Consider the following 21,314-nt stretch of genomic DNA (forward strand, 5'->3'; position numbering starts at 1 on the left):
GCTCAGACTTAACAAGCACCCGCTGCCAGCTGATCCAATTCCACTCTTGAAAGGAAAACCCTGAGCATGTGAATCCTTTAACCTTCCAGCTGAGGGTCTCCAAGCCCTTTGCAAATGTTGATTCCTCTTCCCATCGCACTTGAGATAGAGGCAAAGATGTATGTATCCTTTTATTAGTGGGGAAACCGAGGCAGCAGGAAGAAGGCATTGACCCGAGATCAGACAGTGAGTCGGTGACAAAGCAGAGATCAGAATTCTGCTTCCCATCCTCCTCTGCTCCACCCACTAGGTGATGCTTCCTTCCTGAATGTCTATAGAAAAAGCTCTTTATCCCCAGCCAATCTTTCAAAATATATGAAAAGCATCTTTGACTGTGAATCCAGGGGGTGACTTTTTGTGCAGCGGTAGGTGATTCGCTCTTCAAAACTGAACATTTCCTTGCAGAGAAGACAAAGGCCTTTCCCTGGCATCCACCAGCCTTTCCTTCCCAGCCACAGCTCAGTCCTCTGCTCCGGGTGCAGTTACTGTAAAGGGCTGACTTTGGGCGTAGCTACTCTTTAATTGCCAGTGATTCTTCTTCTTCCGAGTGCCCTTGTGCACAGAGATAAAAACCTCTGGCTTCCTTCACGCCGAGGGCGCTCTGGCTCTAGGAACAGGCCCGAACTAGCCCCCCAGCCCTGCCGTTATCTGTATTTGTGATGAATTGGAGCCACTAGGAATGTTACTTATGCGGTTAAAGTGCAGTTGTTACCTGCACCTTCCCTGGTGCTCTGCTCCTCCGGGCTTAGGTCTGAGGCTTTGCAGTCGGGGTTGGTACACAGGGGTACCTCTCCACGTCGTGCAGCTGAGCCGTTCATGTCACTTTCCTATGCAGGGCAGCATCCCTACCCCAGAGAGACAGACACCACTGCCCGTGGGCGCTCGACTAACATCTTTGTTCTTTTCTGGCAGGGGCAATAAAATGAGATTTTGTAGAGCAGATCAGGGCATGCAGCTAATTGATTAGGGCCCCTTGGGAGGGGACAGATTGGTGCCTCTGGTTAGAACCAGGTGTAATGGGGCCAGGGGCTGGCTAAGCTTCCCTTACAAACTCTGTGCGGAAGCCCCCAGCTGTTCCAGTCCTGGGCCTCTGGCTGCAAACAGCTGCAAACGTAACAGCGCCTGTGGCCTGATAGGAACCAACTCCCCCTGGGAGCGGAGATCTCCAAGCTCCTTCCAAGCCAGGTGCAAATTCTTTGCCCGGTGCAGCGAGCTGCTGGTCCAGGGTTTCTCAGAAGTTTCCCAATAGATTGCAGAAGTGCCAAAGCAATGTAGGGGAGAAATCCCCCGGCCTCCCCCGCTCACTAGGCAGCCCGGTGGAGGGTCTGGGCGACGCGGCCAGGCAGGGCTGCATTCCTGAGCCCGCCGGCTTAGCTTGCGTCTTGAATTGTCTAATTGCGCTGCAGCGAGCGGCCAGCCTGCCCGTGGCGAGTGGCGGCCGGGGCTGCGGGCAGATTATCGGCAGATGGGCCCGACCTACATCTCGTGGAACAAAGAGGAGGCAGGGTCAGAACAGGGCTCCTGCGCGGCTGCCTGTGTCCGGCACCAAGGCTGCACAGTTGAGGCTGGCCGTGAAGGGGGCTGGGCTGATCCCCTGGGAAGCTGGTGCCTTCTGATTCTCTACCAGGGACCACAGAGCCTGGGCAGCATGGAGGACACCACCTGCCTATCAGTGAGCCCCTATCCCGGGTGGGAGGGGGCTCTCCGCGACTGGTTCAGCCTTTGGCCTCTTGGCTGAAGCAGACCAGGTGGGGGTGGATGTTGGCTGGGGCAGGATGGGGACGCTTGCCTAAAGAGAAATAGGCTGAGAAGCTGCCAACTCATTTTGCGCCAGCCACGGAGGGCCGCACAGTCTATGCCACTGCTGGGCTGGAGCTGGGTTAGAAACTGGGGTGCCGCATGAGCCATGTCCAGCTGAAGCAGCAGTAGGGGCTACTGTAATCCCTGCAATCTCTCCGTATCAGGCAACCACCGAATGCAGAGGCAGATGGTGGATCTCAACAGTGCACAAGCCCATTGTGTTATCAGGGGCCCGGCTCCCCATTCTGAACCAGTTCTGCTTAGGAGCAGCCCCCACTGAGACTTCTGGTGGCCAGGACCGACCCTTCCTGGGTGTCTGCTGGGTCTGTTTACTGACTTGCCCCAGTCATCAGGGCCTTTCTGCCCTGGGATGCTCCTGTGTGCTCGGTGCTTCCTCCCCTGGAAGCGGGCGGAAGAAACACCCTGGTGAAGGTGGAGAAACTGGTTCAGCTGGGATGTGGGTTTTCGAGTGGCTTCATTTTAATATCTCCCCACACAGCGGCCAGAGCACAGGGGCTGGATGCTTGGACTGCCTCCCCCCCGCCCCCGGGGCTGGAATCCGGGTTCTGCCATCGGCCCTGGACTGTGTCTGTTTCTCCATCAGGCAAAACAGGGATGGTGGCGAGAGGCATGTCTGGACTGTGCTCTGAACACACACACACCCCTGTCTTATTTTTATTGTTGTTTGTTTAAGTAGATAACCATCAAAACCTCCCATGCTACAGGCTCCAGGAACAAGTAAACCTACAACTGCGCGGGACAACAGTCCCACAGCAAAAAAACCCACCAACTGCCTATGACTCATGAGCCAACTCAGTCAACCAGTACCTCAAACCAGCCTCTTCCGCCCCCTCCCTAGGGGACAGACCCCTCTGCCTTATCCCAGACCCCTTCCCAGATAAGGGGTTTGCAGCGTGCCTATCGCTTGCTCCATTTCAAGCTCTGCCATACCAGCCACGGTGCAGTGGGGGTGCGAATGGAGCTGTGGGGGTAGCGGCTGCTCCAAAGGGCAGCATCCCTTATCCCTTGCAAGATACATCCCGTTGCACTAGTTGGCTGCACTGCTGCCTAATGCTGCCTTTCTGAGCACCCCCTGAGCGAAGGCCCTCGGATGCGCAGGGTTAATTAGGTGGCAGGGAGAGGCTGCATTAGACAGTGAGGCAGTCGGCGGGTGCCCAGTGTAAATGCTAGCTATTATGAAGGCAGGACTGGGCTTCTTATCAGAGCCCTCACCTCGCACACTCCTGCTGAGCAGCAAGCAAGAGCCTCTGCCGGGTAGGGATGTGCAAGACTCTCCTTTGCTCCCTGAAGGGGAGGGGTCTCCGGCAGAAGGGGTGGGGCTGAGCCCTCATTGCCACCAGAGCATGGCGCTACGCCCCCTCCAGCCTCCGCGTGTGGCGTGGCGCTTGGGAGACTGAAAGGTCTCAGGGCTCTGGCAGCTGCCGCAGTAGCAGCGGTGGCGGCCTGTCAACGCACCGGACGTACGAGGGGTGCAGGCTGAAGTGGTTTCCAGGAGATACAGGGTTTCCAGGCTCTGAGCACCCCCACTATAAAAGCTGTCCTGGCCCCCTGCTCTGCACCCGACCGATACGTCAGGAGAGGTACAGCGCTGTTCTGGCCTTCGCTGGCCGACGGGGGCCGACTGCAAGCTCTGGAGCAGGATGTCCTCGCGAGCCTGGGCACGCGTCATGCCCACCCTCTCCCGCCAAAAAGGGGCTGTGTGTGCGTGTGTTTTGACACAGGTCGCGGCTGAGCAAACCGAGGCCCGTGAGAACAGGTGGCTGGTGGGGGACACGGGGAGGTTGAGGCGCAGGAGCCAGAGCAGGGGTCTGGGGGGGAAGCTGGAGAGCAGAGACGCCAGCCCCTCAAGGGGGAGCTGTCAGAACGTTGGGGAGGCTCCAGCTGGAGAAACTGGTGCAGTGAGCCAGGCCCCCTCCCTTTCTCTCCCTGCTGGCACCGGCTCCCTGAGCCTCCAGGGCCCGTTGGACGCGCCTTGTTCCATTCCCTTGGGAACGTCCTCCCACGGGCACCGGGCTGCCCCCGCCCCTGGCCGGTCCGGGAGGAGCTCTGGGTAGGGGCCTGTATTCAGATGGAAAGAGCGAGACGTTCCCAGCCCAAAGGTCACAGGCCACTTCCTCGCCCTGCGGGCGTGCCCCCGCCGAAGCCCAGGGTGGGTTGCTGGCTGAACCTCAGCCCCCTGTACTGCCATTCATCAGCGTGTGCCTACAGCAAAGAGCAGCGCTCTCCCTGCTCCCCTCCCCAGTGCTACCATGTGCTGCTGGGAGCCTTGGGAAAAGGGCTATCAAGAGCGTCGCATGGGAGGGGGGTTTCCTCCATTTTACAGCTGGGGAAAGCAAGGGCCAAGGAGGCCGTGGCTCTGTCAGGGGGATGAAGCCAATTTCTCCTGGCTCTAACCATTGGACTGCACACTCTCTGCCCGGCATATTGTCTCTCAGAGATGGCAGCCGTCTAGACGCTGCCTGGTTTCGATCTTGGGTGAGGCCTTTCTGTGCCTCAGTTTCCCGGGGGGGTGCCGTCCCTCGCATACCTGATGCGTCGTGAAGCAGAAATAGCTACCGCCTGCCCAGTGCTTTCAAGCCATGTGATCGTGTGTGTGTTACACAGCCAGGGCTAAATCCTCATCTCCAGTCCAAGGGTGTAAATGGGGAGTAATGCCTGGAGAGGAGGTGCTTGGGATTTATGTTCAGGTGAGCAGATGTCTCGATATTCAGGGCTTTGTCTTACACAGGACTCTGGTACTTCTCCTCCCTGTCCTGATTCTTCACACTTGCTAGCTGCTCCCCCCCCCCAGTTTATGTTGGTGTAACAGAGAGCCGCTCGTGGCCTCTCCAGACACGCATACACAGAGGCACCTTGCTCTCACCTTGGCGACCCTGGGCTGTACACGCCTGCGTGCCAGCACTCGCACGGATGTTTGAACGCACACAGGCACATGCACGGACACATGGATGGTGCAGCCACCTTCCCTCGCCTGCGTGCCCCTGGGAACCAGGAGCTGTACATTCCTCTCGCACACCTGCCCTTCCTGGGGCTTCTTGTCTCCCCAGGTGGGTGGCAGGGAGCCCCGCACCTGCAGCTGAGCGAGTGCTCGAGACTGCCCCAGCTGGGGCCAGCACAGGTGCTCCCTGGATTTGTGTGATAGCCCAGCCACTGCGGCTGGAGAGTTCCCCAAAAAGGAGTGAGTGTTCTGTCAGAGGGCGAGAGAAGAGGGAGGATAGGCTGGCACGTGACCTGGCTGGCTGGTTCCCTCTGACTCAGCCCCACCGCCCTCTTCAGAAGACTGGGGGAGTTTTTCCTCTCTTGCGTCTTTTAATCCCAACTTTGCAAGTTGCTATTCAGGGCAGGGGATGGCAGAATCCCCAGAGCCCAGCTCTGAGAGTTCAGCTTATTTATAGCCTGGGATAGGCACTTGGAGGCCAACTTGCCTTTTTCCTCACCATTCTTCCCCCTCCTCCCTGGCCCCGATTCGAGGGGGTGGGGCTGCCTCCGACCTAGGAGGCGGTTGCCAAATTCATGGTTTCTGCATTGTTGGTTCATGCCCGCTCCCTGTGCCATCATTAGGTGCCACCTGGGCACAGCCGGGGAAGCCCAGAATTACTCTGCTCAAGTGAGGAGAAAGGGGCATGGCAGCGCCCGGCCAGGCTAGCGGCGGGCAAGGGCTAAGGACCAGCGGTTGATCCAAAACATCAGAACCTTGTGGGGCCGAGGACTTTGCAGGACTGGAGTTCTCAGCCAGCCTGAGGGGGCAGCCAAACCATGAGGCTTCTCTTCCTCCCAGTATTTCTGCCGTGGGGGAGAGGAATTAGACTAGGATACAGTGTCAGTGGTGAGCCGTCTGGTTCAGCACCATACACGGCAGTGAGGGTGGGAGGGAGACTTCGTGGAGACAGGGCACCTGCCGTGGGGCCGTGGTGGAGCTGGGCGAATTCAGGTTTGCCTGTAGTTTAGAGTAGGCCCCGCAGGGCGTGGGAAGGCTGCCAGACGCGGGGGGAAGAGGGGTGCCAGTGTTTGGCTGGGCTGAGGGCAGCAGGAGCATGTGTAATAAACAGAGGAGTGGTTTGTTTAAGAACCTGCCAGGGGTTGCTAGGAAGCCGGGCGCCTTTTCGCCTGGCTTCACGTCCGGGTGGTGCTCTGGTTGGATGTGGGAGCCCAGGCCTGGCAGAGCAAGGGGGCTGCAGGGCAGGGTGGCGGACATGGGCAGACTGTGCCAAATGCCTGCATTGCCAATTTCAAACCCTAGTGTAGACAGGGCAAGTGATCCTAAGGCCGAATGTCTTAGACTGCAACTTGGGTCTCTTAGCCTCTGACAGGCAACAAAGGAGTGTGAGCAGGGGGTGGCTGACACCCCCCCCCCCATGCATCTCTGTCAAGACACCCTCAATTTAGCCAGACCCTGTATCTGGCTCACTAGCCTCAATGCTTAGTCTCAGACGGGTCGCCGAGTTAGTGTGTAACTTCAAAAAGACAACTAGTAGCCTTGTAGCACCATAGAGACTAGTACAAAAGTATACATCGTATCCTGAGCTTTCTTGGGCAAAACCCACTTTCTCAGATGATGCTAAAACAAAAGACAGGACTATGCAGCATTTTAAAGACTAACAAGTGCTGCATAGTCCTGTCTTTTATGTCAGCAAGACCAGACTAACATGGCTACATAGAATCATAGATTACTAGGACTGGAAGGGACCTCGAGAGGTCGAGTCCAGTCCCCTGCCCTCATGTCAGGACCCAGTACTGTCTAGACCATCCCTGATAGACATTTATCTAACCTACTCTTCAATATCTCCAGAGATGGGGATTCCACAACCTCCCTGGGCAATTTATTCCAGTAGTAACATTTCTATTACTTTTCTCAGATGAGTCGCTGTGTCCCTCTCTCTGATCCGTCCCCATCCCAGGGTGCACACGTGGGCTTGGACCCTCCCCCCCGAGTGCCTGTCGTCCAACACTGTCTCTCCTGCTGTAACATTCCCTGTAGGTCTGTCTCCCCCGTCTCCGTACGGTCTCTCCGACTCGCTCACTGTCCTCTCTCTGTCTCCCCTGTGGGCCCACAGCCCTCCCTGGCGGAGGCTGCCTCTGTCCCAACATGCCTTGGTATTTGCCTGCTGGCTGCCCCGAATGCCAAGCCGCCCCCACATCCGTACAGGCTTCACGGGTCTGATCCTGGGGCTCGTCATGGCCTGGTGTGGAGTGGCAGAGCTGCTGCCCCCATGCCTAGGGGACGGGGACTGACAGAATCTGATTTAAAGCCAGATGGGACCCCCAGAGCAGCCTATCTGACCGCCTGTCTATGTTCCTAGCTGCCAGCACCCACACGCTACCTGACATGGGTTCCCAAACTGGGGGGCATGAAGAAATTCCGGGGGAGGGGGAGCGCGAGGTGACCCAGCCTTCCCCCGCCCCCATCAAGTTTTGCTGCCCTAGTCAGTTCCTTTTTTTTTGCTCAACAAGTTTTGCTGCTATTTTTTTGGGGGGTGGGGAGGGTTTTACAAAAATCAAAAATGGGGGGGGGTGATGCCAAAAACTTTGGGAACCACTGCGCTGCCACAACAGAGCCCAAATATTACAGCCTGCACGGGTCTCGCCTGCAGTGTGCACAGGCGGCGCGCAGGAGGGACCGAGGTGAACTCACGCAGTGGCTGGCTGGTGGGTGACCATGCCACTAATATTGCCAGATGGTTTAACCAAAGATACCAAACACTCTTCCCCCCCCGCCCCCCCGCAAAAAAAAAAAAAAAAAAACCAGGGAAAAAATTCTCTTGAGGAAAAAAAAGGAGGGAGACCAAAGTTGTTGAGCAAAAAGTAGCCCTGCGCTCCTCACTCCCTTGCCCCCGCCAGACGTGGCAGGGAAAAATTGTCCCCACCAGGCTTCCGTCCAAGGAAAACAGGAAATACCGGACATTTTACATATCCGGTATTTTCTGGCTTTTTTACTGGAGGGGGGGGGACGCGAATACCGGACTGTCTGGGTGAATACTGGACACCTGGCAACTCTAGCCACTGAGGAGTCCCTGTTGCTGCTGTCATTGCAGCCCTGTAGGGACTGGGATGTCAGTGGTTTTAACACAGCCCCCTCTGGGGCAGGGCGTGGGTTGTGTACAAGGAGACTGAAGAGGGGGCTAGGAAGGCAAGTGTAAGGAGGGAGGGTTCGTGAGGATGAAAGGATCTGGTACCTCACAGAGAGGCGAATTCTCTTTCCTCTGATGCATCAACTCTTGGCCATAGCGGGAGGTGAGCTACCTGGGGGGCTAATCTGATGCTGGAGAGGAGAGGCCACGGATGGCTGGGGTTTATGATGGTCTCTCTTGCTCACAGTCTGTCTGTGCACGGTGGGCTGGGTGGGCTGCACCCTGCCTGCCCCTCTGTGCAGCGTGTTCGTTTTCCTGGCACCGGGTATCCTTTCAGGCCCGCTGAGCCGCAGTGCTTAGCTGCTTGGGGTTTGGAAAGGTGCGTGCAGCCCTGTTTCCTGTTCCTCCCCCCGATGTGCATGCCGCGCTCTCTGCCTGTCAAGGGGGACCGGTTGCCAGGCTTTAGGAGACAAATTGTTTGCTTTGGTGTTTTCTGAATCAAGCAGATTGTCCTATTTGCAAGCCGCAAGCGACTGCCGGAGCGTGAATGTAACAAGGTCTTTAAAGTGCATCAAAGTGAGGGATTGACAGTGGGAGCAGGAGGCAACAGGTGCTGTGCAAGCTTCCCTGACTTAGCTCTGCCAGTGCGCCTCCCTCCTAACCTGCAGAAACCCTCTCCCCCGCTCCACCAATGCGCCTGCACCCTGATGCACAGAGTCCAGTTCTGGGCTCACCACATGGCTCTGCCCATGCCCCTCGATGCTAATGTGCTGTTTTCTCATTCCCCCCCCCCCCACCCCATCCTGCTCCTCTCGTGGCGAAGGCCTAGTGGTTAAAGCACACGACTGGCAGGCTGGAGAGTTGGAGTCCCACTCTGACACTGATTCACTCGGGGGTATCTTGGGTGTGTCACTTAACCTACACTCTCCTTGAGTGTTAATGGGAAGGCAACACTGCTCTGCTGCCCTAGGGAGGCTAAATCCATTAAGACACGCAGGGTGCATGGAGGCCTTTGGCTATTTGTTCCGCATGCTGAGCGGAACAAACACAAACCTCCGGATCAGCGTGGAACTAGACTCGACCCCCCTTGCTTCCCATGGGGCCGAGCCAGATTCCAGCCCGTGTTCCCCCAGGGGAAAGGTGACAGCACTAACTCAATAAGCTGCCTCTTTCCTCCCTTGGCACTGTGGTTTTGTCTGGTGCGAGGGCAAGGAGAGCTGTTTGCTGCAGACACGTTGCCGCCTCTCGCTGCTGGCTGTTGATATGGGATGGGTCCCAATGTGCAGCCTGGCAGGTAGCTGGTAGGCAGCTATTGGATGGCAGGGACATGTTGTTCCCTACACGCTCCAGGACCAGGGCTGTGCCTCCGCTGGCATGGCAAGCCACGCCTTGGAATGACACCCCGGGGGCGGCGAGGACTGGCGGCCTGGTTATGTGTGGGGCCGGTGGGCAGGGACTCCGGAGCATGAATCAATAGAATCATAGAAACCTAGAGCTGGAAGAGACCTCAGGAGTCATCAAGTCCAGCCCCCTGCTCTAGGCAGGACCAATCCCAACTAAATCAACCCAGCCAGGGCTTTGTCAAGCAGAGACTTAAAAACCTCTAGGGATGGAGATTCCAAAAAAGCCGTTTCATCTCCCTGTCCAGACACTGCCTAAATAATGAGCGAGGTCATGCCAAGACTTTAACCCCGCCTTGGAATGCCACACCTGTGGGTCAAGACCTTGCAATGCTCAGCCTTGGGGACACTTTTGCAGGCAGGTTAGTTTCCTTCCATCCCTGACAGGGAAGCCTGACAGGCCCTTATCTTATCCCCGGTAATGCCTGCGTTATCGCCCCGCATTCCTGGCTGAGGCTGCCGGAGATAGGGGCAGCCTTGGGTTGACTCTAGGGCTTCCCTCTCCTGTTTACTGTCTGGGCCCCGAGGCCTCGTGTCGCCCACGCAGCACATTGGGGGGCGTTTGCTGTGGCCCTTGTGCCAGGGAGAGGGAGACTCTGACCCCTCTCTAAGGCTGTCTCCCTCCAGTACTCTCGTATGTCTGTGGTATGGTGCCCTCAAGAGCAAGGGTTGGTCAGAAGCCCGGAGCTGTGGTCAGCTGCAGCAGGGAAATGGGTCATGGCCCGAGAGGCAGCGGGGTGGCCACCATGCGGCTTGTATGGCGGCTGCCAGAGCCGCGGTCCTAAAAATAGCTGGGGCCGTGGCTGCTGGGGCGCTATGACCATGGTACTAAAAATAAGGCCTGCAGATACTGCAAGAAATCTAACTAGTAATGAGATTATGTTCTGTGTACCGTGTGGGAATGGGAACTGAAGAGCGGGATGAAATTTTCTGGTGATATCCCTAACTTAGTTTCTGAATGGCATTAACTTGCAGCTGCAGAATAAGCTTCTAGAGTCAATGGGGTGGGACGATGCAGCCATTTTTTGTAATGCTTTACAAATTCCCACACATTTTTAACTGGATTGGGCTGGGAGGAGAGGGCAGGGGTTGGGATGAAGGGGGCACGATGCAGGGTGAGGGATAAAGGGGGCACAGGATGGGTGTGCAGGGGTTGGGGAGCCCATGGATGCAGGGACGGTGGGAGCAAGGCTGTGGGGGAGTGAGACAGGGTGCCAAGCTGGGTGGATTTCAGGGTGGGTGGGAGCAGGGGGCTGCACCTTGTTCATTATCCCTTGTTTTGGTGTTTTTTCTTCCATAACAATTTAGTAATGTGGTTGTTAGTGACTGGTGGGTGCCACGGTGGCACACGTCCGAACAAGTACGCGTGACATCAACATTGGCGCACAAGACAAAACTCACTCCGCTCAGATGGAAAATCTTGGAACAGTGGTCAAGTCCCCAGGGTGCTGGACTAGAGAGGTTCAACCTGTAGATTTGTTTTTTCCTGCTGAAATAATGTCCGCCCCGCAGCCTTCCAAGGGCCAAACTGAGGTAGCGCCTGCCGCAAAGAGAACAGCGGATTCTAGGATGAGCGTATATCAGTCTATATGTGGTCAGAGCTAGGATGAGTCTACATCAGTCCCTATGGACAGAGTCTTCCCTGCCGCCCTCAGTGCTTGAAGGAATGGCTGGGGAGGGGACAGACCAGGTTGGTAGGCACGGCAAGGCGGAGTTTATCCCCTGACGCGGTTAATTAGGGATTGGCGCATCTCTTTTCCTCTGGGCGACATCAGCTGTCATCGAGCTGAGTAAATAGCCAGGTGGCTGGGGGAGGCTGCGGAGGATGGGCGGCTGCTTCCCAGACTGCCCCGGCCAGTTGAGCAGAGCCCGGCGCCACACGCCACAACATGATTGTCAGCCCGGCGTTGGCTTCTGTGGCCCAGAAGCAGGGCGGCAGTTGTGGGTGTTGTGCGCGTCCAATCAGGGCCCCTTTGTGAAGACATGTCGTGAGAGACAGGCCCTGTGCTGCAGAGCTCGCAGGCAGATAAAGGAGCCCAAGGAAGTATAACGACTCCCCGTTTCATAGGTGGGGACTGGAGGCCTAGAGAAAGAACCTAGACCCCCCGTTCAGTGCCAGAGCCACTCCCAGTCCTCGCTCGCTCCCTGTCCAATGAAACGCAATAGGCGCAGCCCAGTGTCAGCTGTGCTGCTGAGCCGCCCGGGTGTGCAGTGCTCCAGCCGAGGTGTGTAGGTGCGGGCAGCGTTCTGAAAACAGGGGAGGTGCCCATCAAAATAATTAAGTTTCCTAAGTTTGCCAAGAGCCCAGGCAGGGGGAACCCCACTTGTTTCTTTCCGCGGAAGTAAAGGAGGCGCATTAGAGCACTGGCATGAGGAAATCTTACAGGGCGTCTTGGCCAATGGCTTTAGCCGTGTCCGGACTCAGTTCTTTCTGGGGTCACTGAACAGCTCCGGGCCATATGCTGGCCCTTCAGCCAGAGTGGGTGAGTCAGTAGAGCAAAGGTTGCTGGGGAAAGGTGAAGCTAGCTTGCAGGCGTGAGTTGTGTTGGTGCTGGAAAGTGATGGACTCTGCAGCACCATCGATGCCAAATGGAGCTCCTCTAATGCCGGAGGAGCAATGGGGTCAAGTGATAAAGGGACTTGGCAAACTGGGCTCAGATCCTGGCTCTGGTGCTGGGTACCCTTGGTCATGTCCCTTCATCTCCCGTGCCTCAAGTGTCCCATGCATGAAGCAGGGACCCAGATCCCGAGCAGCTGTGTAAAATGCTTTGGGGTCGATGGGTGAGAAGTGCTAGGGAAGAGCTAGGGAAGATTATCACCTGTCTCCTGGCCTAGCATGGGTCAGGTAGTTAGAGTCAGCTCCGACCCATTCCAAAGCTCCGACCGCCTGCCCCTCTCAGAGATGCAAGTTTGGCTCTGCACTCCTCTTTGGTTTTCAGTCACCATAGAGACTCGCAGAGTTAGCAGGGCATACACTTTTGTGGGAAAGCGTGTGCCCTTCTAAATCTGTTAGTCTCGGAGGGCACGCCTGTTCTGCAGGCTAAAGCTGAGCTGAGCTATGCAACTTTAGTGGCTGCCTATGCTGCAGGCAGTCGAAGGACGAACAGGCTTCCTCCAACTTCGCTTGTGCCTCATGAAATGAGGGGTACAGGAGTCTTAGTTAGAAGCCCCTTATTTTGAAATGATGTGTGTAGATGCGCACTCTGGGATTTCCAAGTAATGTTGCAGTGTAGACGTGCCCACAGGACTTCTCAGCCTTTGAAGAGAGTGCTGGCAGTGCCCCCATCTGGACCCAGTAAATATTCTTTCTGAGATTAATGCAGCCCAGGACTGGTTCTAGATCTGGTTGATCTCCATGCCACTGATTTCAGTGGCAGCAGCAGGCAGTAGAAATTAGAGCTGGAAAAGTCCTTCTAGGTCATGCAGTTCTTTTCCTCTGCTGCCATGACCAGACAGTTCCTTCCAGCAACGCGGCCTCTGGCAAACCTGTTTGTCTTTGGCCAGGCTGGATTGCTGTAAAACCCCACCTCATACCAGCCCCGCGTGAAGGAATGAGACAAATCTTCTGTCAAATGAGTTGCATGGCGCTTTGGAAGGGCACACCGTTGAACCCGATACCGAGCGACGTCTCAGAGCCAGCTACTTGGTAGTTTGCAGGCTGCAGATCCTGTTTTAGAAGAAGGTACAGGTTGCACCTCCCTAAACTGGGGCTTTCTGGTCTGGCAACATCCGTAATCTAGCTGGGCCATGGATGTGCCCATGCCATGGAGCCCCGGTGGCTGGGAGTCAGGCAGCGGGAGGCCAGCAGCTGGGAGCCCGACAGGGATAGCAGCGGTCTGGCAGGGGAGCCGAGGACATGGGCAGGGTGACCAGCCAACATCAGAAGCTGAGCCGGCGGCAGGCTGGGGAGCCAGTGTCAGGGAACCTCCCTTGATCTGGCAAATTCCCTCAGGTTCCACCTGTAAATTGTCCAGGAGCTTTAACTGCAGTCTGAGATTGAGGGGCAATCTCACAAACGTTTTGTGAGACGCTGCATTTGGAGCCCTGTCTTGCAGGGGGTCTGAAACATCGATATGACAACATGCCCTAAGTAATGTAATATCGGTACATGTGCATGCATACAGTATATCAGGCAGTATAGATATTGCTGCATCACCTAGGTGAGGCAGCTCCAGCCAGTGACCTGAGCACTGGGCCGGAAACCGGAAGCCGTCCCTTCTATTCCCAGCTCCGCCCCTGACCTCGTGTGACCTTGGACAAGTCACTCTTTGCGACTCAGTTTCCTCACTTGTAAAATGGCACTGATGTTACTGACTTTCCTTTCTAAAGTGCTTCGAGACCTCTGGGTGGAAACCCCTAGAGAAGTGAAATTCTGGCCAAGCAGAGACTGACACAGACCCTCCACTCAATTCCATAGGGTCAAGATGTCACCCTTAGTAGCAGAACATTTAAAAAAAATTTTTTTTAATCTTGCCATGCCTCAGTTTCCCCTCTGGATGCCATCATGTTAGGGGTACTGCATGGTTGAATTGAATAGTGTTTGCTATGGGCTTTCATGCTCTAGTATGATGGAAGTTCTCATGGGGACGGTAATATTAGCAAACGTGGCAGCTGTGCAGGTCCGAAATGTGCTGTAACAAACACACTAGCTGCTGTTCTTTAAAACAAGGCTCTGGAGACTTGGCTTCTCTTTGCAGCTGAGCTATAGGGTGAGCGTGGGCGAGTCGCTTCTGTGTCTTAGATCTCCGGTCCTTGAAATAGGGGGGATGAGCTTACTCCCTGTAAGCTGAGTCCTTGGGCAGCCACCCAGGAGAGATTCAAATGCCGCCCAGCTGATTAGCAGAGCACTCCCAGCCAGCCGTGTGTGTTTCTATTGGTGGTGCACATCTACACATGCCTTGGTGCAGGTAACAAAATGTATTCCTTCCATGGGTTAGAGGGAACATTAGTGGTGAGCCTTCCTCTCGTTTGCTGGGACTTGGGGGGCTGCTGCACACTCTGTCTTCAAGTGGTTTCCATCCTATGCAGGATTTACAGTTTGGTTTAATGTCTGTCTTGCTCCCCCAGCCCCGCTATACAAATTGTTCCAGCCTCCCTGCCTGGCAGGACTAAGATCTCTGCACAGGCTCTAAGAAGAAATCGGTTCTCTCTGAGGCCGTGGGGAGAACCAATGTCGGGTTTTGTTTTCGTTCTCCCAGCCACTTTCCTTGCAGGGCTGATCCTGAGGAGACACGGGGGCGGGTTGCTTTTTTTGACAGGTCTTTCTCTGCCCCCCCTCCCACGCCCCTTTGAATTTCATTGAGTGCTGCGTTTCCAGTGGTGCAGCGAGAGAGCTGCCTGGAGTTCCCAAGGAGGCGTGCAGGGGTGGCGTGAGAGGAGAATGAATGGGTGTGTGTGTGTGTGTGTGTGTGTTTATATACGACTGAGCCAACCTGCAGTTTCAAATTTCAAACCTCGCTTATCAGCCTTCCAACCCTTCCAGCACTGGGACGGTTGTTTCTGCCCGGACAAGGAGAGACGCAGTTGCCACTTTTCCCCCCCACTTTTCCCCAGAGCCTCCCTGGCTTTCCCAGCTCCCTCTGATCCCTCCACGCTGGAGCCCCAGGTTGGATTTGTAACCCTCTCGTTTCTTGGCATCAGTGGACGTGGCAGCCTCTGGAGTCAAGGTAAATCTGGGTATCAGATTCCCAGGGCCGCCCTGATTTTGTCTGGGGGGCACCGAGCATGGTCTGGGGCGTGATGTAGCACAAAGAGGATCAGCTGTCAGACAGGAGCGGGCGGGAAATGTTTTCCAAAGTGTTTGCAAAGGGCAGTGGTGCCGGAACAGAATGTACCGTGGGGGGTGTAGAGAGCCACCGAACCTAACTCTAAACCCAGGGTAGGATGGAAAACGCCACAAGCCACGGGGTGCAGCAGCCCCCTCCATACCCCTCATTCTAGCACTTATGGAAGGGTGGTGCTAAAAACGTTCCATGGTTACAGAGCAGGCTGCCTGCAGGACTGGGGTTCAGAAAGAACGTGACTTGTTTGCGATTCCCCCTCGAAAGATGGCTGCAAAGCAGCCTTCCCAGTGTGTAGGAATGGGCTGTGGCTACCTCTGGATTTTGAACATACCAAAGTCTGTAGACCCAGGATTTTGGCTCAGCTCACGAGAAAGATCAGAGACTGTTTATCAAATTCAAACTTGTGTCCAGAAATGGTGGGGGGGAGACAAGCTGTCTTATCTCGCACCCCCTTGCTGCTTCAGCACCTACTTTGCACTGATCGGTGCAAGTGACAAGACTTTCCTGCTTACCCTGGTTTTGGGGCTGACTTAACATGTGCCTTGCAATGTCCCCTGCTGCATGTTGGGGTTAGAAGTGTGTGAGGCTTTGCCTAGAGAAAGTGTCCTCTCAATAGCATTCACATCGGTCTCCAAAGGGTGAAACCACTTTGCAGCGGGACGGAGATAGACGGAAGGCGTAGGTTGTGCCTAATAAGGCGGCTGTCTTTGCAGGAATGTTCAGTTTTGCGTGCTATCGGGTGGGAGGGGAACATACGTATGAAGCATTAACCTGCGACTGACTGACAGCTGTCTCCAGCAGAGATTGATTCCTGTCACTGCTCCGGAGCGTTGAGTGGCTTGTGGCACAGGGAACAGTCCATTTCTCTAGGATATGGGGCGGGACGGTGGACCGTAGGCAAATTGTGCAAGCAGGGACTGTGGGCAGATTGCGGTCTCTGATGGGCTTCCTGCTTGTTCTAAGAAGGATGTTTTACTGTCTTAGCCTGGAGAGCAAAGTCAGTCAATAAATCCAGAGAGAAAAGGTTGAGATCTCTTGGACAAGCGATTCACGTTGGGCGTGAGGAGAGGAGAGACGTCCAGCCTTGTTGACAACTTTTGTGAGTCTATGTAATATGGTTTGCCAAAGAGGAAGTGGGTGAATAATGGGACTTACAAAACGAACAAGGAGTCCTGTGGCACCTTAGAGATTAGGGCATCAGCTTTTGTGGGTGAAACCCACTTCATCAGATGTACTGGAGTGGAAGTTAGAGGCAGGGGTATATATGTGGAAGAAGTTGCTTGTGTAAATGAGGCTAATCTAGTCAGGGTGGAAGTGGCTCACTCGGAGCATTTGCTGTGGAGAGGTGACTATCCAGAGAGGGGAAATTGCCTTTGTAGTGTGTTAACCAGTTAAGATCCTTATTCAATCCTAAATCGATAGTGTCAAATTTGCAAATGACCTACATAGCTGAAAGACACAGGCGTGTACATATTATCAAGCTGAGCCGTGAAGCTCTCCCGTCTGCCTTTTGAAGCTACACTGTGGGATGACAGGCTCTGGAGGCCGGGCATCTGCCGCCACTGGAGGGGGCATAGCCTCAGGTCTCACTGCTAGGAGCAGCCTGGCATTCCCTCTGTTAATAAAGTGGGGGCTCAGTGGCTAGTTGCTCACCTCCAACCATGTGGTTAGAAGAGTTTCCCCTGCACAGCCAGGAGCTCTTCCAAGTCCTTTTGACAGCGCTTCCTTTTTCTCTTGCTGGTCTTGCAGGATGCTGGGTTTTGCAAGCAAATCTAGTGGCTGCGCCTTGTGGACATAAAATAGTGCTCTAGGCCCTTCCTGGCAATTAATACTGTCACCTCCACTTTACAGGCTGGGGAAAATGCAGAGGAGGGAAGTGACTTGCTCAAGGCAGGGTATCAAGTCTGTGTTGGAACCCAGACTAGACTTCTGTTGTTGCTAGATCCCAGTCATGCATCTGGGCCTCATTGTGCTAGGGGCTGTACAAAGAGCACAAAGACAAACCTTGCACCAGAGAGCTTGCAGTTTCATCACTGCTCCACTTGGAGGTTTGGGTGATAACACAGACCCCAAGATCAAAGCTTAATTGTCCCGAACCTGCCCATTCAATGAATGTAGATATTTCCCTGTAACCCAGACAAGGTGGGCGGTTACATGATACTCCAGTAATGCAGTTCTCTGTTGTAATGATTCAGATTAGGGCTGGCTAAGTAATGGTTTTGGCATTAAAAAAAAAATGCCAAAACCTCTCCTGTCCCAAATGAGGAGGGAAAGTCCAGACCCTGACAATTTTTGCAGACTGAGAACCTTGGTGCTTTTTGGTTCACGTCAATAGAAACATTTCATTTCACGTCAGTAGAAACATTTCATTTCTATGTCGACCTTTTTGTTTTAATCTTTCAGAGTAAATAATGCAAAATTCTAAATGAAAAGTCGTTTGACTCAAACCCTCCCTCTCAAAACTTTCCAGGCCAGTGCTAGAAACAGGATGTGTCGACAGTCTCGGAATTCTTTTTACCTGCGTTTTTTTTTCAAAGCCGGTATCTTGCTGCAAACAGTTATGGTTTGGATGAACTGGCATTTGGGGGTAACTCCTCCTCCACATTTATGCAAAATTTTTGACCCGATCTTGTCCAAATGTGTATTGTTTGTGGCAGTCAGAGGACAGCACGATGCCATAACTGTACTCTCTTTATAAACTCATTAAATGTGGAACATTTGGTATAAGGGGTTAATAAATGAAGAATAGCGGCTCTCGGGATATTACAGACATGAGTTGCATGTGTGGGAGATGGTTACCAGAGGATGGTTATTATAAGTAACATACTGATTTGCTGGACTCTTAGAATCTAACAGTTTGATTAACTGTTTATGAAAACCTTTATCGCGTTAACCCTAAATTGTATGTTAACACCTAGCTATTATATAGCGCTTACCATCAATAGATTTCATAACACCTTACAAAAGTGGTCAGTATCATTATCCCAGTTTCACAAATGGGGAAACTGAGTCACAGAGCAGGGAAGTGACTTGCCTGAGCTCACCCAGACCAGTGGCAAAGCTGAGACTAGGTCTCTGGAGTCCCAGTCCAGTGCTCTGCCCAGTAGGCCACATTGCTCCGACAAGAAATCCTGGTGACCGGTACTGTATATTTTTGCAAAGGAGGCTCCGTAGGGGCTAGGTGAGGCTGAAGGTTGATGGGGCCCTTTAGCCCCTTGAAGACTGGGATATACATGCAGCACATGGGATCTTCTATAGTGTTCCACCCCCATTGGAGTTATTGGCAAAACTCCCATTGACCTCGGTGGGGCAGAACTCGTCCAATGCAAAATGCTTCTAACTATCTCGCTCGGGCAGAGTAGGTATGGAGTGTATAAATTCCCTGGCCTTGGCAATCATCTCAGAGAACATCCTGACCACCTGTAACAGGGTCTTGATTCACGGCCGCAGCACCTCCTGCTGGTCACTCAGGGAACTAGCTTTGCAGCCTCAGTGTGCCCTCTGCTGGTAGGTGTCTCATCCTCAGCTACCTGCCTCCTCTGCCAGTTCAGGACCCGTGTCCCTTTCTGCCCATGGTGCCCTTTCCTGCCGGCACTGCCCCATAGCAATGCCCCTGCACTCTGGGGGTCTCCCCTCCCAGGGAGCCCAGCCCCCGTCCCCCACCTCGCCTCAGTGACCCACTGCCAGGCCTCATCTAGCCCCTGCCTCAGGGGCAAACTGACGTGTGAAATGGCCGCTCATTGGCAAGGGGATAGACCTGCTGCCTTCTGCTGCCCTGGTGTCTCCCTGCAGCCCAGTACCCTCAGGCCTTGAGAGCAAGGCCCCAGCCTGACGGTTTGCCTGGTCAAAGCTCCCCAGCTCTGCCTGCTCCTCCCTAGCATTGCTCTGTCAGGAAGCCTCTAGGCCCCCTGTCAGCCAGGTCCCTCTGGCTCCCCAGCTGGAGCAAGTGTCCTCTCCTCCTCCCAGAATCCCCTATTTATACAGCCCCAGCTGGACCCTGATTGGCTGCTACCTGCCTCTTCCTGGCTCCACAGCCTCTCCGCAGCCCTCTCCCCAGGCTGGATTTAACCCTTGTTAGGCCAGCGCAGGGCAGCCACCCCATCACACAATTCCTAACACTCCTGCCTGGGGAAGGGAAGGCCAAATCCCGCCTCCCTGCGAAAGGGCATCCATCCATCACTGCAGGCGGCAGGAAGGAATCGCACCCCACTGAGCCCAGCATTGCACAGCTGGCCGGGTGCCCCACGAAGACGGGTTGGCTGCAGTCAGACAGGATATTGGCTGGGATGGGCTGGCAGATCCTGCAATGCCACATTCCCCACCCCCGTGCTGAAACATTGCCACCATTCAAGCTGCCAGGGATCAGTGTTTTCATTAGGAAAAGCCCTTTATTTATTGCACTGCAGCAGATTTGATTTCAGTGTTGGAGAGGCTGAAATCAGGACGACTCAGAAGGAAACGAATCTGCCCTGCCCTCTGTGAAAGGTTTCAAGGGGCGCTGTTTTTAATTCCCATCCAGCGACTGTGCCTGTCCTTCCCCAAACCTGGTTTCACTCTGGCTCATGGGGCTGACGAGGGTAAGACACATCAGCTTCTGAGTCAACTTGAGCCCAGGAAGTCACCGACTGGATCAGGTACCCATTTTGCAGCAAAGTGAACTGCAGGTGACCTTTCGGCGTGAGAGCCAGTCAAACTCTCGCTCACAGCCTTCGGGAACGCAGTTAAGTGCCTTAACCACTCAGCCACCCCGCCTCTTGGAGCCTCATCAAAGCCAGCCACAATCCACAAGGCGTCCGGGGCAGGTTGCTGCAGAATCCTTGCGTGGATCTAGCACAGGCTTGACTCTGATCCACTTTTTCTTACCAGCTACCCCTCACCATTAGCCTGCCTGGGGGCTTTGGCTAGGGTCTTAGCTGCCCCACTTCCAGCCCCTGGCATAGCCACTTGGGTACAGCTGCACTGTGACTGAACGCTCGCCAATTGCAATTCATGCTAGGGCTTTTGGCAGGACCTGACTCTTCACATAGGAGAGGTCCTTGGTCACCGGTGAATGGATTTAGGTATCGGATGGAGTCACTTAGGGCAACAGAAGTGAGCAGGAAATGGCCACCCGGTCCCAAGGCCAGCGACTCATCTGGCTGTGTCTGGTCTCCAGCTGCCATCGAGATAATGAGGGCACCCACTGCCGCTTCCCTAACTGGGCTGGGTCAGCTCTCCTCCAGCTGGCCCCAGCCCATCAGGTGTGTGCTGGGGCTGTTTGAATCACAACACTTCCAGCCACACAAGGGGCGGCCCTGGCTTTGGAAAGAGGCTACCGCCTTTTTTTTCCCCTTCTTCCTTCCTTCTCCCTCTTTGCAGCCAGCTGGCTCTCACAGCTGTGGCTTGGGGGTTGAAAAAGAGACTACTAAGGGGGGATTTGATGGATGTCTATAAAAGCATGGCTGGTATGGAGAAAGTAAATAAGGAAAAGTTATTTACTTGCTCCCATAACACAAGAACTAGGGGCCACCAAAGGACACTAATAGGGAGCAGGTTTAAAACAAACTAAAGGAAGCATTTTTTTTCACACAATGCACAGTCAACCTGTGGAACTCCTTGCTAAAGGATGTTGTGAGGACCAGGACTTTAAGGATACATTTACGCTGCTGCACTATTTTGGGGCACTTCCAGTATCCCGAAATAGCTACTCCACGTCTTTTAAACAAGCCCGTTATTTTGAAGTAGCTTTTGAAATAACGGACTCACTATTCCAATGTCCCTGTAAACGTCATTCCACGAGGATCAAGGGATGTTTCGAAATAGCCGTTTATTTCAAATTTAATTTCTAAATAAGCTATTTGGGAACACACTAGAAATAAGCTACGCAATTTCTGTAGCTCGAATCGCATAGCTTATTTCGAGCTACGGGTGCAGTGTAGATGCACCCTAACAGAGTTCCAGAAAGAGCTAGATAGATTCATGGAGGGTAGGTCCATCAATGGCTATTAGCTAGGATGGGTAGGAATGGTGTCCCTAGCTTCTGTCAGAAGCTAGGAATGGGTGACAGGAGAAGGATCACTTGGTGATTACCTGTTCTGTTCCCTCCCTCTGGAGCACCTGGTATTGGCCACTATCAGCAGACGGGACACTGGGCTAGATGGACCTTTGGTCTGACCCAGTATGGCTGGTTTTATGTTTGTTTGCCAACAGTGCATGTCCCTCCC

The 21,314-nt window shown here is 54.3% G+C and overlaps 1 protein-coding gene across 13 annotated transcripts in view; it reads left to right on the forward strand.

Annotated features, from left to right (window-relative positions):
* PLEKHA6 (pleckstrin homology domain containing A6) overlaps positions 1-21,314 on the forward strand; it is a 143,999-nt gene that overhangs the window by 32,577 nt on the left and 90,108 nt on the right. The window contains exon 1 of one of the 13 annotated variants that reach the window (XM_075910163.1): positions 14,593-14,994. The exons of 11 other annotated variants lie outside the window; for them this stretch is intronic. The gene's annotated coding sequence lies outside the window, so the exon portion shown is untranslated. Of the gene's footprint in view, positions 1-14,592; positions 14,995-15,698; positions 16,211-21,314 lie in introns of those variants that run through there. One more of the 13 variants, XM_075910165.1, reaches the window with a different exon arrangement.

Source organism: Pelodiscus sinensis, chromosome 27 (genome assembly GCF_049634645.1).
Source record: "Pelodiscus sinensis isolate JC-2024 chromosome 27, ASM4963464v1, whole genome shotgun sequence".
NCBI lineage: Eukaryota > Metazoa > Chordata > Testudines > Trionychidae > Pelodiscus > Pelodiscus sinensis.